The sequence below is a fragment of the Haliotis asinina genome, chromosome 7 (genome assembly GCF_037392515.1).
Source record: "Haliotis asinina isolate JCU_RB_2024 chromosome 7, JCU_Hal_asi_v2, whole genome shotgun sequence".
Taxonomy (NCBI): domain Eukaryota; kingdom Metazoa; phylum Mollusca; class Gastropoda; order Lepetellida; family Haliotidae; genus Haliotis; species Haliotis asinina.
Genome location: NC_090286.1, coordinates 61,411,411 through 61,428,957, shown reverse-complemented (window position 1 = coordinate 61,428,957; position 17,547 = coordinate 61,411,411). Strand labels below are relative to the sequence as shown.

General features: G+C 42.6%; 1 protein-coding gene across 1 annotated transcript in view; it reads left to right on the top strand.

Moving 5' to 3' along the window:
- Positions 1–17,547, top strand: part of LOC137291711 (replication termination factor 2-like) — a 559,227-nt gene that overhangs the window by 196,597 nt on the left and 345,083 nt on the right. The window lies entirely within an intron of this gene.

Sequence of the window (17,547 nt, the reverse complement as noted above, 5' to 3'; positions counted from 1 at the left end):
CCCGTCAACTGTGATACAGTGTGTGCATGTATTCTCCACCAATATATTACGGGGTATGTATATACTCCCCGCCAAGTGTGATACGGAATATGTATGGGATGCTTATCACTGCATCAGTCATGGAAGTGGGTCAGTATGTTGATCCAGGGGCTTTGTGCGCGGCGTTAACCCGCATTTCAACTATGTCCCGGCCCGACATACGCCATTGTGACACATATCGGTGGACACATTGTTGAAACCCACGTACACGTGCACACAGGAGTGCCGCAAGGTACGTCGTTGCACCACTGTACGTGCATCTACTGTAGGTACATCTACTGAAGGTACATCTACTGTAGGTACATCTACTGAAGGTACATCTACTGAAGGTACGTTCACTGTAGGTACATCTACTTTTGTTACATCTACTGAAGGTACGTCCACTGTAGGTACATCTTCTGTAGATACATGTACGGAAGGTACATCTACTGATGGTGCATCTATCGTAGGTACATCTACTGAAGGTACATCTATTGTTGGTACATCTACTGTAGGTACATCTACTGAAGGTACATCTACTGATGGTGCATCTATTGTAGGTGCATCTACTGTAGGTACATCTACTGAAGGTACGTTCACTGTAGGTACATCTACTGTAGGTACATCTACTGAAGGTACATCTACTGAAGGTACGTTCACTGTAGGTACATCTACTGTAAGTACATCTACTGTAGGTACATCTACTGAAGGTACATCTACTGAAGGTACGTTCACTGTAGGTACATCTACTGTAGGTACATCTACTGTAGGTACATCTACTGAAGGTACATCTACTGAAGGTACGTTCGCTGTAGGTACATCTACTGTAGGTACAACTGAAGGTACATCCATTGTTGGTACATCTACTGTAGGTACATCTAATGAAGGTACATCTACTATTAGTACATCTACTGTAGGTACATCTACTGTAGGTACATCTACTGAAGGTACGTCCACTGTAGGTACATCTTCTGTAGATACATGTACGGAAGGTACATCTACTGATGGTGCATCTACTGTAGGTACATCTACTGAAGGTACGTCTATTGAAGGTACGTTCACTGTAGGTACATCTACTGAAGGTACGTCCACTGTAGGTACATCTTCTGTAGATACATGTACGGAAGGTACATCTACTGATGGTGCATCTATTGTAGGTACATCTACTGAAGGTACATCTATTGTTGGTACATCTACTGTAGGTACATCTACTGAAGGTACATCTACTGATGGTGCATCTATTGTAGGTGCATCTACTGTAGGTACATCTACTGCAGGTACATCTACTGAAGGTACGTCCACTGTAGGTACATCCACTGTACGTACATCAACTGAAGGTACATCCATTGTTGGTACATCTGCTGAAGGTACATCTAATGAAGGTACATCTACTGTTGGTACATCTACTGTAGGTACATCTACTGTAGGTACATCTACTGAAGGTACATCCACTATAGGTATGTTTACTGTTGATACACCTACTGAACGGACATCTACTGTAGGTACATCTACTGAAGGTATGTCTACTGTTGGCCCATCTACTGTAGGTACATCTACTGCAGGTACATCTACTGAAGGTACGTCCACTGTAGGTACATCCACTGTACGTACATCAACTGAAGGTACATCCATTGTTGGTACATCTACTGAAGGTACATCTAATGAAGGTACATCTACTGTTGGTACATCTACTGTAGGTACATCTACTGTAGGTACATCTACTGAAGGTACATCCACTATAGGTATGTTTACTGTTGATACACCTACTGAACGGACATCTACTGTAGGTACATCTACTGAAGGTATGTCTACTGTTGGCCCATCTACTGAAGGTATGTCTACTGTTGGTCCATCTACTGAAGGTACATCTGCAGAAGGTACGTCTACTGTAGGTACATCCACTGGAGGTATGTCTACTGTAAGTACATCTAGTGAAGGTACATGCAAATATATTATACATTCAGTATGTAGTTCATGTGCACAGCTGTTGACATACTGCCATATCCCTAACGTGCTGACACACTACCATATGATTACCATATATTATGTAAGCAGATCTCAGCTGAATGCTTCATACAAGTTATACACATTGTTGGAGATCATGTTTCTGTATATATCATTGGTGAAGTTAATAAGTGGAGTATATACTTCTGGTTACACATCATCTATGTATGCATATTGTAGATGTACATGACGTCATAACAGTGGGTCTATTCACTCACAGAACCGCTGACATCATCTAAATGTCACATTCATTATACCTATCGCATCTGGAACTCAGTAATGTGGCCGAGATTTAGACTGAAGACATGGGTACCATCACAGTGTCACCAAGCCGATGCCGCATCCATTGAGACGGCAGGCACACATGCTGATCTGATCTGTGTTTGTGGCTGACGATGCATGTTTTATAATTATCTATTTATCGAGCCTCTCCTCATAAAGCGTGACACGCTAGGCTGTCCTGCAGAGCGCTAGTGCACATCACATACGCATAATTCACATTCTAATAGCTCACACTGAAACAAGGTCACTGCACAAGCAAAGCTGTACAACACAAGAATGCGTAACTTTGGTTAACATGTCACGTGACTCGTGCATTGGGTCAGTGGGTCAGTGTGTCTTGGCTGTGAGCCAAGCCACGTCTGACAGGTAAACACAAGCAGCTGAGGTTTGTTTTCCGGGCTTCGCGACACATAATGTCACGCAACACGACCGTGTTAGGAGCTTTTGAGGGAGAATATTGATTCAAATAGCTGGGTTAACTGTTAGTCATTAGGCTCAGCTGCGTGCGCATGGTTGAGTTTTATATTGCAGACAAAGACACATACTAGTACGTAATGTAATATGTATTGCCTATTCAACCTGGACGGCAGGGGGGTGTTCAGTGTAGACAGCTATTACGACAGAGTTAAATGAAGCTTGAATTGTACTGTGTGTCAGTATCGGTGAAATGTTTTATAGCAAATTAATTAATTCCATGAATATATGAGATTATAATAATAGTATACGATAATCTTTACTATATCTACAGAAGTAAAAGTGACGTTTGTACTGATTCCTGTACATGATATGGTACATTAATCTTTACCGTATCTACAGAAGTAAGAGTGGACAGCAACATTGTGAGCGAGATAGCTCCACGCGGCGTAATGTCCATCGCACAGTAAATACGGCCCCATTGAGCCCACAGCATGTTCGATCAGTCCTGCAATTGGAATGTGATGAAATGAGTCACTTGATTTAATGAACAGTTTCCTAATGACTCCGCCAGGTGTCCAGGCGGCACCATCACTGGGTTACACACATGTCGTGTCGAGGAATACCCAGGTCGTTGACGTGTGCGTCACATGGAGAATGTTTTAGTTATTGCGAGCAGGATCTCCCTTGTGCGTGTAGCTCGTTGTTCGATGGATACCGTATTTTCACCACTAGAAGCCCTGGAATCAATCACTCCGTAGACAACAAATACAACTTATCGATAAGAACATCGACATTATGAACATTCCTTCCCAACCTCTGTATTACGTGTGCAGCATTTAATTGCTTAATCTAGATATTCACAATATACAGTACGTTGCACTGTCTGCTTTTTATTGTGCAATTTGTCACAAATTATTCTACCCATAAATCCTGTTTAACTGTAACAAAGTAAAGTGAACAAAACATGCTCTAAAAATAGTCGCTGTAGTGAATATGTTTTACAGAAAAGCAAAACAGTTCGTTATACAAAAAAGGGATATAACAAAAAGGAAATCTAGACTTGCATGGGCTGTCGTGGATATTAAAGTAGCTTCTGTTTAATTTTACCTGGGCTACGAGAGGGTCACTGAAGCAAAGGGAATATAAAGATGTCATTTCACACACTCCAGAAGAGACTTTCACCCAGATAAATTTATCTAAGCTACTGAAGGGTCAGTAGGGTAAACGTATGGGTAAATATTTGTGTCATTTCGAACCTTGGTTAATTTGGAATTATCAGGTCAGTGTTCAAATTGTTCGGTGTCAAATTAGGAATGTTAGCTGTGTACATGTTTTCTGTGAACACTAACTCTTGTTAATCATCGTCAACTGGCATTTTATAGTCTGATCAGAATCATGTACTGTATTGAACCATTCTTAGGATCGCATTCAGAGGTTCAACTTCAGAAACTAAGGTGTATAAAAACAACAACAACAAAACAGGGGACTAAACATCTGACACAGTGTATTTTCTTGATATAGCAAGGTTATACGTGAACAAATGGCACTCGGAAGCGAGAATGACGTTCCCATATTGCCACCCTTAGCGGTCGAATTATATATATGGTGGATATGATAAACATCTGGGAACCGTGTGCGAAATTCGCATTCTCTCGGAAAGCGACCGGTAACACTCCAAATCATCATCATCATCATCATCATCATCATCATCATCATTCATGAATGAGTGAGTTTGGTTTTACACCGCTTTTTAGCAATATTCCAGCGATATCACGGCGGGGGACACCAGAAAATGGGCCTCACACATTGTACCCATGTGGGGAATCGAACCCGGGTCTTCGGCGTGACGAGCGAACGCTTTAACCACTAGGCTACCCCACCGCCCCTCATCATTCTTGAACCTACTCAGGCCACCCATGTTGCGTATCATTGCTGTATTAATATTAATAGTTCTTGTGCTGACGAAGAACACGTGACAAATACATCGACTGACAAAAAGCGCTCATTCAGGCGAGCGAAACGTTTATACAAAATGTAACCTAATACATTCCACGTGAATGTCCTAGGGGCATACGTTTCAATTTGTTGACGGTATATATTAGATATGACGTTGGAAGTAAATGCAGTTATTTCTGGCTCGTGTCACAATCATAATTAAAGGTGACAACATTCAGCGGCCAGCAGCAGGGTGTGTCGCGAGCTCAGCTGACTGACAGAATGACTGGGATCTCCCAGTTGCATCAATACTCATGATTGACCGGTATTGTAGGAGAGCGGTATTGCGGTATATTGTGGGACAGGATATTGGACAGAGTATTGAAGCACAGTGGTGTTGTGGGATAGCAGTATTGAGGGAGAGCGGACCTCAGTATGCAGGTAGCAGGTGCGCCATGGACCCACTGACAGATTGACAAACATGACACACAGCGTCCAAAGTAGAGATTCCTATTCCATGACACATTAAACTGATGTCCATGTGTATGTCCCTAGTGTATGTGACTGAGGTGACATAAAGTAAATATCAACATGAGGGCAAAGTAGTGGTAAACTACCACTATCCCCGACAAGGGGGAGTTTAGATGGTGTTGTAAAAGTCGCCTCGGATACAGGTAGAATACACCGATTACAGCAATCTGGGTATAATCCCAGCCATGTGATTCAGGCACACTGTATGTAAACACCATTCCCGGGGCACGGCACTTTAATGTCCTGACAACTGAGTGAGTGACTTCAGTTTTATGCCGCTTTTAACAATATTCCAGCAATATATTGACTGGGGACACCAGCAATGGTCTTCACTCATTGCGCCCTTGTGAGGAGCCGAACCCGGGTCTTGTGAACACCTTAAGTACTAGGTCACCCCATGCCCACTTTGCTGACAAGCAAATACTTCGGTATATCTACCCGTATAACAGTAATGCTACAATTTGACTCAAATAAGTTGTAATCAGGTACAAGAATATACAAGAAGGTCAATGGTAACTGGAAATTTAAATGAAGTCGTATCTCATATTCGTTGTTAAAGCATATTTGAAACAATAAACTTGAACACTTCTCGGTGTTGAACAATGTACTTAAACAAAATGTGTGAAATTTATTTCAAATTTATTCTAAACGACACACGGTTTGTTAACACCGAAATTGCTTCCGTTTTGAGCGCCCAAAACCTTGTGGTGATTTCGTGGTCTCCACGCTGGTCTTCCAGTGCAGTTTTTTTAGATGTGATCAGCAGACACGAGGTACTGAAGCTCGACTTCACAGACTTTGTTTTACAAAATAATCATAGCTATATATTATACATTCATCAAAATACTGTGGTACAGCCGGGCCCACTGACACTCGCCTTAGAAGGATATACACAAATATTATTTTCAAACTGGCTCTCTCTGGCTTTGGTGATGGCGCTATTTGAAGGGAGCGCCCAAACATTTTTTTCAGCCGCGTAAAAACATACGTCAGCGTCCATTAAAGTGTCCAAATATTGATATAGGTAAAGGTACAGTTATAATCACAGCACGAACAGTCATGTCGTACTTCATACGCCATACTTAACACGACATACACTAAGTGAGAAAGACACAGTTTGCTATTTCCCCTTTACACTTTTACTCCTATTTAATAAAGATTTATCCATGAAAATACTGTAAAGGGAATTGGTGAACACGAGCCTATGTCTCTTTCTAAAATGTGCTCATAAATTCTAAAGGCATCCGTCCCTTTAGTTTAGTTACACACATTAAATATTAATAAAAAAAAGAACATTCATTTTAATTTGATATATTTACTATATACGGTACAGTATCTTACTCCATGCAAGCGGAAGCAACCAACGCCGCCTACAGAAGGCACCCATAAACGAGACCCGTGCCTGTGGCAGTGGGTCGGCTGTAGACGGTCGCCTCGAATCAATATGGATGACTTCTTCGCAAGTGACATTCGGCAGCACATCAATTAGACTGATTGGGGAACCTACATTGCGATAACCAGGACTTAAATGAAAACTTATGTAACACGGTTGTATAAAAATAGCTTTTTCCAACTGGTTTCTCACGGTTAACATTCCTTTTAAGCAAATGAAAAGTGCAGACTTGTGCCACTAACATATCTCTTGTATTTGCATAGAACTGCGCATCACCAGGTTCTTAATGTCTGTGTATGGCTAGGAGCCAGTCCAAGGTCTTCTATCTATGACGTATACGACACGCACCTACCAGTCATATAACTGAACGTGATGCGCATCTTGCCCCTGGAATAATGTTCTCAACAAACAATAGTATTTCTATTGAAACCTGGAACCTCTTTAAATGGGAAAGAAGGTTACTATTTTAGAAGTGTGGCTGGTTTCTGCAGTGTTTAAGTCACTAGACGTCATGGTTTCGAACTATACGTCATGGTGCAGAAGTGTGCACGTCATGGTGTCGAACTGTACACGTCATGAAATATATCTGTACGTGTCATGATGTAGAAATGTATATGTCATGGTGTAGAACTGTACATTTCAGGGTGTAGAAATGTACTCGTCATGATGTAGAACTGTACACATCATGTAGAACTGCACGTCATTGTGTACAACTGTACTCGTCATGATGTAGAAGTGTACACGTCATGTAGAACTGTACATGTCATGTAGAACTGTACATGTTATTGTGTACAATTGTACACGTCATGGTATAGAACTGTACATTCTTGGCTTAGAAGTGTACATGTCATGGTGTAGAAGTGTACATGTCATGGTGTAGAAGTGTACATGTCATGGTGTAGAAGTATACACGTCATGGTGTAGAAGTATACACGTCATGGTGTAGAAGTGTACATGTCATGGTGTAGAAGTGTACACGTCATGGTGTAGAACTTTACATGTCATGGTGTAGAACTGTACATGTCATGGTGTAGAAGTGTACACGTCATGGTGTAGAACTTTACATGTCATGGTGTAGAACTGTACATGACATGGTGTAGAACTGTACACGTCATGGTGTAGAAGTGTACATGTCATGGTGTAGAACTTTACATGTCATGGTGTAGAACGTTACATGCCATGGTGTAGAACTGTACATGTCATGGTGTAGAACTGTACACGTCATGGTGTAGAACTGTACATGACATGGTGTAGAACTGTACACGTCATGATGTAGAAGTGTACACGTCATGGTGTAGAAGTGAACATGTCATGATGTAGAACTGTACATGCCATGGTGTAGAACTGTACACGTCATGGTGTAGAACTGTACATTTCATGATGTTGTGCAAACCTCGTGGTCAAAAGATATCCCATTTTCTGATGTGTTATAATTGCAGTTCTTTTTTTCCCAATGTATATAAAAAAACGAATTGCAACAACAACAACAAAAAAAAACCCGACAAAATAAGGTCCTAAACATTCAAAGGAAAGATTTATCTAATATCCGCTTCATCTTGTATTTAAAACAGTTGTTGTTTTGTGTAATGATGCCGACATTCACCATAATGCTCCCATCGTAATTTGTTCCTGTGCTAAATATAATTATTGTTTCTGTCTGAAATACTGATGTAAGATTTATACAGCGGCTGGCAGTACAGCTTCTCCCTCTACTACACGTTTAGTGATGATCCAGCGAAGCTCCAACAGCGGGATTCTCCGACTTGACCAGTATTCGCCACATTACCAGCTTGTCATGGCTCTCGCTATCTCAGTGGCTTTGTGCAGTCGTGCACGTTAGATTATAAAATGTTGCTAGTTGAAAAAGACGGGCAACCCTGTCTTCTCACCCCCAGCAATCTGTCAGCGCTTGGCCTGGGGGTTGGGTGTATGATCCTATCACACGCATCCCCACCTGTGTCTCGGTAGGTTTGTATCTGCAGGGGAAATGCCTCTCAACTAGTTACGTCACGACCTGTCAATCAGCTAGAGGGGCGGCGTCAGCCTTAACCTTGGCAACCCACGTGCTGTACGCATGTCCAAATGAAACTGCACCGATCGTCGTGCGAGATCCTGGACTACAAGACAACTTACAATACGCACATATTGTTCTAGAAGTGATGCCCCAGCATGACGGGTCCAACACGTATGTGGGCGGAGGAAGGTTTTCATGACATTTGATTCTAAGTGGATGTATTATATATAGGTGTGCGTCACATCGGCCATTGTTGCCTGACAGTGGCTTACAAAGCACGACTTGACCCCAAACAGGAAACCAAGATGTCAGTAGCTCATGAGGGCCAAGACACTGGGTAATTAATCACAAAGTACACCAGGGTGAATTGAATCACTTGACACAGACCAAGATAGACATGTAACTGATCGTCCTTTTACACTGACTGACAAAGTATTAGGGAACGGCTCTATGAAATATAATACAGCGAATGCCGATGGAAAGGTAATATCTGGAGTGTTGATTCCACTGAATATTTTGACAATATGGGTTGTTTGGTTTGTTTGTTGATAACGCTGCACCCAGCTATATCCCAGCGGCCGGTAAATATACTGAGTATTGACAAGACATTACAGTGAATTGTCAGCAAGGGAGGGTCATCTGGTTTTTATGCTGGTTCAAGCGAACATTTGTGTTTAGGATCCTCTTTATTCGATTGTTGTTTCTCGCTCCTAAGTATCTGCATGAAAGCTTCAGCATGCAGTGTTTTCGCATACGATGTCTGCCACTGGAAAACATTAACTTTAATGTAGTATGTAGTCAGCTCTAAATAGAGAGAAACCCCACCCCACCATCCCTTCTGGACGTGCCAATGTAACTTTGGGTTCTGCCTCGTGGTAGACATTCAACCTCGCCTGGGTTGATAGTAGCCTGAGCGTCGAGGATATGTGTGACGCATGCAGACAATGAAGTTAATCCCTGTACTTCTTCTAGCGAGCATTTTCTACATGGAGCCATATAATGCCGACGCATATGACGTCACAAACCAAACATGACGTTTCTCTGCAAAGGCCATGCCTTTGCGCACTGGTTTCGACAAAGTCGTCGCCCTTGTACAGAACACTGGGCAGGATTAAAACTACTCTGTGTCACAGTCCCTGAACCGCATTATTTTCCCAACTGCCAAACCCTCTCTACAATGCTAAAGCCTTAAATGGAGCAAGTCTAGATTCCCTCAGGTTCTGAATTTCTGATCTCCCATGGGTTCCTTTTTAATTCAGATAGGTTTATTTGTCACTATCAAAATTATATATTCAGAGACTAAGCAGTAGTCTAGATTAAACCCAGCACCAAGTTTTGTCCACAAGACACCAGCAGTCGGGTGGTATCACCACAGTCCGACGAATGGAGTGTTGTTCCAAAATATCAGTGTTCTGGTCCTTACTCGGCAACAGGTCACCGGCCGCAATATAGATGGAATATTACTCTGTGGAGCCTGAAATTTATAAAAGGGAAACTTTTAAACACGTACATCACATCGACTGTCTTTCCCTGCTGAGATGATAGGACCAGGAATGGCTGAAGTACTATATATTTAAGGTGTTAAATCCATATAATTATTCTTGGTCTCCTCTTGGAACCTGTGGGGCTTGTGAACGTGACTCACTAGATGGGTGATCACCATGGATACGCTGACACCGGTTCCAGTGGATTAAGCCTTGCCATTGTAACAGTTGATTGTCTTTACCTGTATAGAATTGGCAGTGAGGGACTGCGGCGTCTCCAGGTGATCGTGCACTGGTATACAGACCACACCTTCTCAGACTCTTTCCACTTAAAAAATACATAATTATTCTTCGGATATGTAGTCTTGACGAAATAGTTCGTGAAAATTTGTGATTTTGGTTAATGACTAGATGCACTGTAGTGAAACCTATTCGCAAATATGTCTACCCATACCCACCTGAGGTAATCTAGCGACCATTCAGTCCTGGAAGCCTACTCAAAGCGCACACTTGTAATCCAATGAAGGCAGTATGTCTGACTATTCCTTAACACATCACTATGAGGAAGGAATGGCGTTGCAATATGAGGAATTATTGCCTATGCATAAAGAAGTACAGACTGCTGACATCAGCACATTGTGTTACTTGGCGTATGGAACTTTACAGACTTCACTTTCATGTCAACTTTTCTCTTCTGAAATTACAGATAAGAGATTATCCGATCTATCCGGGATAGCGAGTACCCTGATTCATTCAGCCCCTATTCAGGTCATGGTGTGTGTTGAAGAGCGACCAGGTCTGCCCTACTTTCAAGCTCAGGGACGAAATCAATAATTGTATTCTGTGATTATGACGCTCTTGAGACGTCTGTGAAAGAGTCACCAACCTGTGAGCGGCGACGTGAATGTCATTCCCCACCTGACATTTCGCTACTGAAAACGACGTCATAAACGCGTATTTTTGTACAGACTCAAAGCTAGCCGTTTAAAGCCCTTGAAGTCATGGTTTGGTCAGTAGGACATCATGGTAAAGCTGACGTGACTGATTATGTCATATGACTCACTTCATGGGCAAATGTCAAAGGCAGCTGATCAATAGTTTTTCTTGAGACAATGAACTGTAGCCCGCGCTATGCTTTGACACAACTAACATACGCACTTATTGGAAGGCGACTATTGATTGTGAGCGATTGTCTGCAAGAAGCATTAAACGAGCCCTAAATATACATTCTGTTGGTATGTAGCGACAGCGGCCACTCTCTCTCTCTCTCTCTCTCTCCGTCTCTCTCACCCTGTCTCCCTCTCTCTCATGCAGATCCATAGCTCACTCACTCCCTTTTGGAGAGACAACGCCTGCTGCCAAAGACGTTCTTCAAGAGTATGTTGCATCTACCTCCCTGATCGACATCGATAAAAGTACATAGAGACATTGCGATGGCGAGATTTGACGTTAAAGTGCATCCCCGCCCACAGGGAAACGTAACAGTTGCCACCTCAGTGCCACCTCCTCCCTCACGACATGTTTGCTTCAGGAACAGGAACTACATGTTTGCACAGTTGTGGTTGCCTGATGGGCTGAGACACGTCCCGATGTGCCGTCAAATATAGCAGCCGCACAAGAGACGCATGCTTGTGTTACACTCGCGCTAGTCGCACATAAGACTCACACACCTTAAACCTCGGATATGAGGTGCTAGCTAGTCGCACATAAGACTCACACACCTTAAACCTCGGATATGAGGTGCTAGCTAGTCGCATACTAGACGGACATGCATTAAACCACAGAGATGAGGTGCTAGCTAGTCGCACAAAGGACGCACGCACTTTTAACCACGTATTTGAAGTGCTAGCTAGTGGCATACAATACAAGACGCAAGCACCTTAAACCACAGATGTGAACTGCTGGCTAGTCACGCACAAGACGCACACATCACATGGACATAAGGACATGAAGTGCACCTTAATGTTGTTTGGCACCGTTGTCGCATGTTATTGGCGCGGTCGACGCACGCCATTCTCAAAGCAACCGCCCAAGAAACATCTCTAAAAACCCTGTTATACGATACATTTTGGAAAATGCTACACAGGCTTGGGGATCGTGTGGCAACTTGTACTATGGGAAAAGAGACACGTGGTTAGCCATGGATAATTCACACCCGTGAAGGGACCACCCACAAGCCTAAGACAGACACGCCAATATCGCAAGAGTGACACCTGTCTTTCGTCACCTGGGCACCACAACACCATACAACACCAAGAAATATATCATATTTTTCACATTTACCTTGGTATGAAATGTCTCATGGCCGAAATGTCAGCCCGTTGACAAGTAAATGTAAGAGCAGATATATGACTTTTCTTTGAAGGGCATATTGGAAGTTGTAATGATGAAAGAAGGACAAGTCCTTTGCTGCAACCCGTCAAGATCTGAATTAGAATTGATTTTCAGTGACCGATACTTACGTGCGAGACGACTAACAGGATCGGATGGTCAGGCTCGCTGACTTGGTTGACATATTGTCATCGGTTCCCAAAGAGTGATCGATGCTCATGCTATTGATCACTTTATAGTGTGGTCCAGATCCCATTATTTACAGACCACCGTCATTTAGGTGGAATAGTGTTGAGTGCGGCGTAAAATCAAACTCACTCAGTATAGATACTGACACAGTTTGCCTGGTAACGGTGTTAGTATCTACACTGAAACGTCGGGGTTTTTTAAATTTGTTTTTAATAGTTTTTTTTTTTATTCCAACAAATCATGCTACAACCACGTGTGTATTCAAAGACAATGGTTACAAATGAGTAGTGAATAAGCAATAGTTCTCATACACAAAGAAACAATACATGACAGTGTTCTCATACACAAAGAAACAATACATGACAGTGTTCTCATACACAAAGAAACAATACATGACAGTGTTCTCATACACAAAGAAACAATACATGACAGTGTTCTCATACACAGAGAAACAATACATGACAGTGTTCTCATACACAAAGAAACAATACATGACAGTGTTCTCATACACAAAGAAACAATACATGACAGTGTTCTCATACAAATGGGTTAACAGTAGCCCTTATAGAAAGGGCTGACTGCATAGCAACTCACTGGCAAAGTATGTGAATAAGGTTCAGGCAAACAAGTTCGAAGCGAATGACACTGAAATCATGGATTGTAAGTGACATTTGAGAAAAGAAAGTTATAAATGGTTAAGAACTATACAACCATGCATCAGGGAAGTTGACTTTCCACAGAACCTGGTGTGTCTTCCCCAGAAACCTGTAATGTCTTGCATTCTTCTTAAATTAGGCGGTCTCTTTTAAATTGACAGTACACCAAGAAAAACGCACACCAGTCCAATTGTTTGTCTTGCTGTATACCTTTTGCCATTCACTGCCAGATATGAAACACAAACTGTCGTCATTTGGGATGATAATAGTACATAAAAGAGAGTCATGCTAACCTTTAGAGCGGGTGACGAAACCGAAATAATAAATCTCGAACAATACTTCATTTTGTTGCGCACAGTTACAAAAGAGAGCACAGAAACGGATTAAATAGAATAGCAGTGACAAAAGTATGGAAGTGATAAGTTGTTTACAAGTGTAGGTTATTTCAGAAATAAATAAATAAATAAATAAATAAATATGTAAGTAAGTAAATAGATAGATAGATAGATAGATAGAGAGAGAGAGAGAGAGAGAGAGAGAGACAGACAGGTAGATTCGAGTCTTTTGTTTACAAATCCTTATGAACGATGTGTTAATGTTCACAACTATGCTATAACAGTTGTACAGAGGCCCATCACTTGACTCTAGTGTTAGTGAGGACGACATGTTGTTTCACTCAAGTTAAATCACTACTGTGCAGTAAGAATGTATCGTCATAGACGCGTTACAATATATATGTGGAGCCCCAATAAACAACAGAGTAAAACATTTAACGTGATGTTTAAGCACCCTTCGTTTAGGTAACGTTTCAATTCAAACTAAGAATACAAAGCAACTATAATGCCTAAATGGGAAATTTTCAATGGTTTTACTCCGAAAAGGACGCAGGTGCCGAACGCATTACCACTTAGTTATCACAGCAACCCTTTCTGTAAACGTGTATACATACTGCACACAAATATGTCGAATCTATCACCAAATAAAGACCTTCTACCCATAAAGGTACCCTCATTCTTCATCTGAAAAACACCGTAAGTCCGATGACAGTTTCTAAATGACTGCCGTCTAACTCTGTATCAAGATGACATTGATTAAGATCGATACAGACGTAAAGTTTGGTTATTAAAAGGAATTTCAGAACCTTGAATTCGACTTTTTAGGAACTTCGAGGCTAGAATTACACTTACCGATGAGATGGCACTGACGGAGATCTTAGCGACATGTTGATAGTGAGTCATGGAGCCCGAACATACGGAACTAGGTGACGGTCGCGTGATTGATCCGTCCTTAAAGAAGATCTAAACGTCATCTCATTTACTTTGTGCACAAGAAGGCATATAAGAGCCATTCATTTAATTTTACATCTCAAAGTGACAGTGCCGATTAACGCCGAGTAATGACACGTGCTTCGGAACGCTATGGTGCAAGCGCTAAAAACACACGGCTGCACAAACGGCAATGGTGTAAAACACGTGTTATATGTAGATCTGGTGACTCAGTCAGTGAAAAGACGTCAGGCAACCAATACACGTGCTTGGCGACACTTTCGATACGGTGGAAATGTAGGGCTAGACTAGCACAAGTCTCTAAGGTAGACCTGAATGGTGTGAATGTTCCGTCCGCTATTCTAGACTTGCCTCTTCGAATTAATGGAATTACTATACATCCATTGGCATCTAATGCAGGACCTTATACACCCACTGAGCAATCTGAAGTACTAGCCAATATCTGGAGTTTTCCGAAGCAGATACAAAGTTAGACGTACACAAGTCTCTGAGGTAATCATTATTAGTTTAAATGAAATTAAAGAGAATAAATCAAAATAACAAAACTGCCACACGCTTATCTAGACTTGCAGCATTACACGAGATAGAATTACAATCCATCCATAGGGTTAACATTTAGTACAGGCTTGGAGCAAGGCTTATACAAAGTTGACAAGAGATTCCGTTCAGCAAATGCCCCAACACTGACAACAGAAACTATAAACTATGACCTTGGATTACCTAAGATATTACCTAGTACATCACATTAATTTGACGATTTTTGTGTTGAAAGCGGCGCTCCTTTCAGCTCACTCGCCACGATCCTCGTCACGTCTGGGGGACAGACTGTGAATATCAATGCATCTTCACTGTTCACAAATATATGTTCAAGGATCCCAGATAGACACCAGTAACTAACTATCCATGCAACCTGCTCGGATGTGTAATGTGGCTATGTTATACAGTAACTACGGACATGAAAGAAGCAAATTAAACTGCAGGGGTTATGTAAAGTGAAGACCAATTCAATCACACTTAACTCACTAAATCACATCCTAACCGACATAGCACAACATGTTGTGAATGATGAAATTCAAGCCGGCTTGATAACAGGAGTATGAGACAGGCTATGAAAGGCGGAAGTGGGGCGCTGTCGGTGCTAGGCCCGCGCTCCACCACTAGCCTCAGTTAGACGCCCACACATCAGTTCACAAGACTGTAAGATAAAAAAACCCCGTCGGGTTTAAAATACCTCTCCATAACAGATTAGAATTAGCACGTTCGTTCAACAAACCCCGAAGGATAAAAACGCACAGCCTTTCTCTCTTCTCGGCGCTAAATACAGAAGCAAATTAGATCGTGGTAGACGTTGTCATGGTTGTGTTGTAAGAGACTAGAGTTGCAACCGAATGAACCTGGAAGGCTAGACGCTGATGAACTAAGTTTTTTTAAGGCATTGAGTAGACTTTGAAGAATGGGTGGCTCCAACCGCTCTTGGGGAAGAAACTGGGTAAATATCCGGTAACATAATAAAAAGAAGCCTTCCTGTACATACAAAGGGCAGTGGGGTAGCCCAGTGTTTAAAGCGTTCGCTCGTCATGCCGATGACCCTGGTTCGATTCTCCCCATCGATACAATGCATGGAGCCCATTTCTGGTGTCTCCCGCCGTGACATTCCTGGAGTATTGCTAAAAACGGTGAAAAACTAAAATCACACTCACAAGGCTAACTGTGGAGATACCTGAGGTGAAGTGGACTGGGTTTAAACCGACGGCGGGGATACATAAGGTGAAGATGGATGAGGTTAAACTGACGGTGGAGATACGTGAGGTGAGGTTGGCTGAGGTTAAACTGACGGCGGGGATACTTAAGGTGAAGATGGTTGAGGTTAAACTGACGGTGGAGATACCTGAGGTGAAATGGACTGGGTTTAAACCGACGACGGGGATATATAAGGTGAAGATGGATGAGGTTAAAGTGACGGTGGAGTTACGTGAGGTGAGGTTGGCTGAGGTTGGACTGACGGCGGGGATGCTTAAGGTGAAGATGGATGAGGTTAAACTGACGGTGGGGATACATGAGGAGAGGTTGGCTGAGGTTAAACTGACGGTGGAGATACGTGAGGTGAGGTTGGCTGAGGTTAAACTGACGGTGGGGATACGTGAGGCGAGATTAGCTGAGGTTTAACTGACGGTGGGGATACGTGAGGTGAGGTTGGCTGAGGTTAGACTGACGGTGGAGATACGTGAGGTGAGGTTGGCTGAGGTTAGACTGACGGTGGAGATACATGAGGTGAGGTTGGCTGAGGTTGGCTGAGGTTAAACTGACGGTGGGGATACGTGAGGTGAGGTTGGCTGAGGTTAGACTGACGGTGGAGATACGTGAGGTGAGGTTGGCTGAGGTTAGACTGACGGTGGAGATACATGAGGTGAGGTTGGCTGAGGTTGGCTGAGGTTTAACTGACGGTGGGGATACGTGAGGTGAGGTTGGCTGAGGTTAGACTGACGGTGGAGATACGTGAGGTGAGGTTGGCTGAGGTTAGACTGACGGTGGAGATACATGAGGTGAGGTTGGCTGAGGTTGGCTGAGGTTAAACTGACGGTGGGGATACGTGAGGTGAAGTGGACTGGGGTTAAACTGAAGGTAGGGGTACGAGAGGAGAGTTGAGTCGTCTCCTATTCCTCAGAGGAAGAAGGGAGACTTGTTTCCTCTTATGCCAATTCACCAAAGCTGCTGCTGTCGGACGTCCTCCCCACATGTCAGGAGAATAATGAGAATGACAACTATTCATAACGAACATCCTAAAGAGGATGTGACGGATAAAACTGACTCTCGTCCCTGCCATTTGTATAGTTTATGACGAACTAAAGGTTGTTTTCCCTTTGAGTTCAATGAAACCGTAGTTTACTTACTGTGGTTTAGGCAGTTGTGTCAGAATATCAGTCCAACACCTCGTTTGGTATCTTGCATCACTGTGGACAATGCACCTGCTCGCCTCTGTTTGCCTTCACGGCTGCAATGTACATCT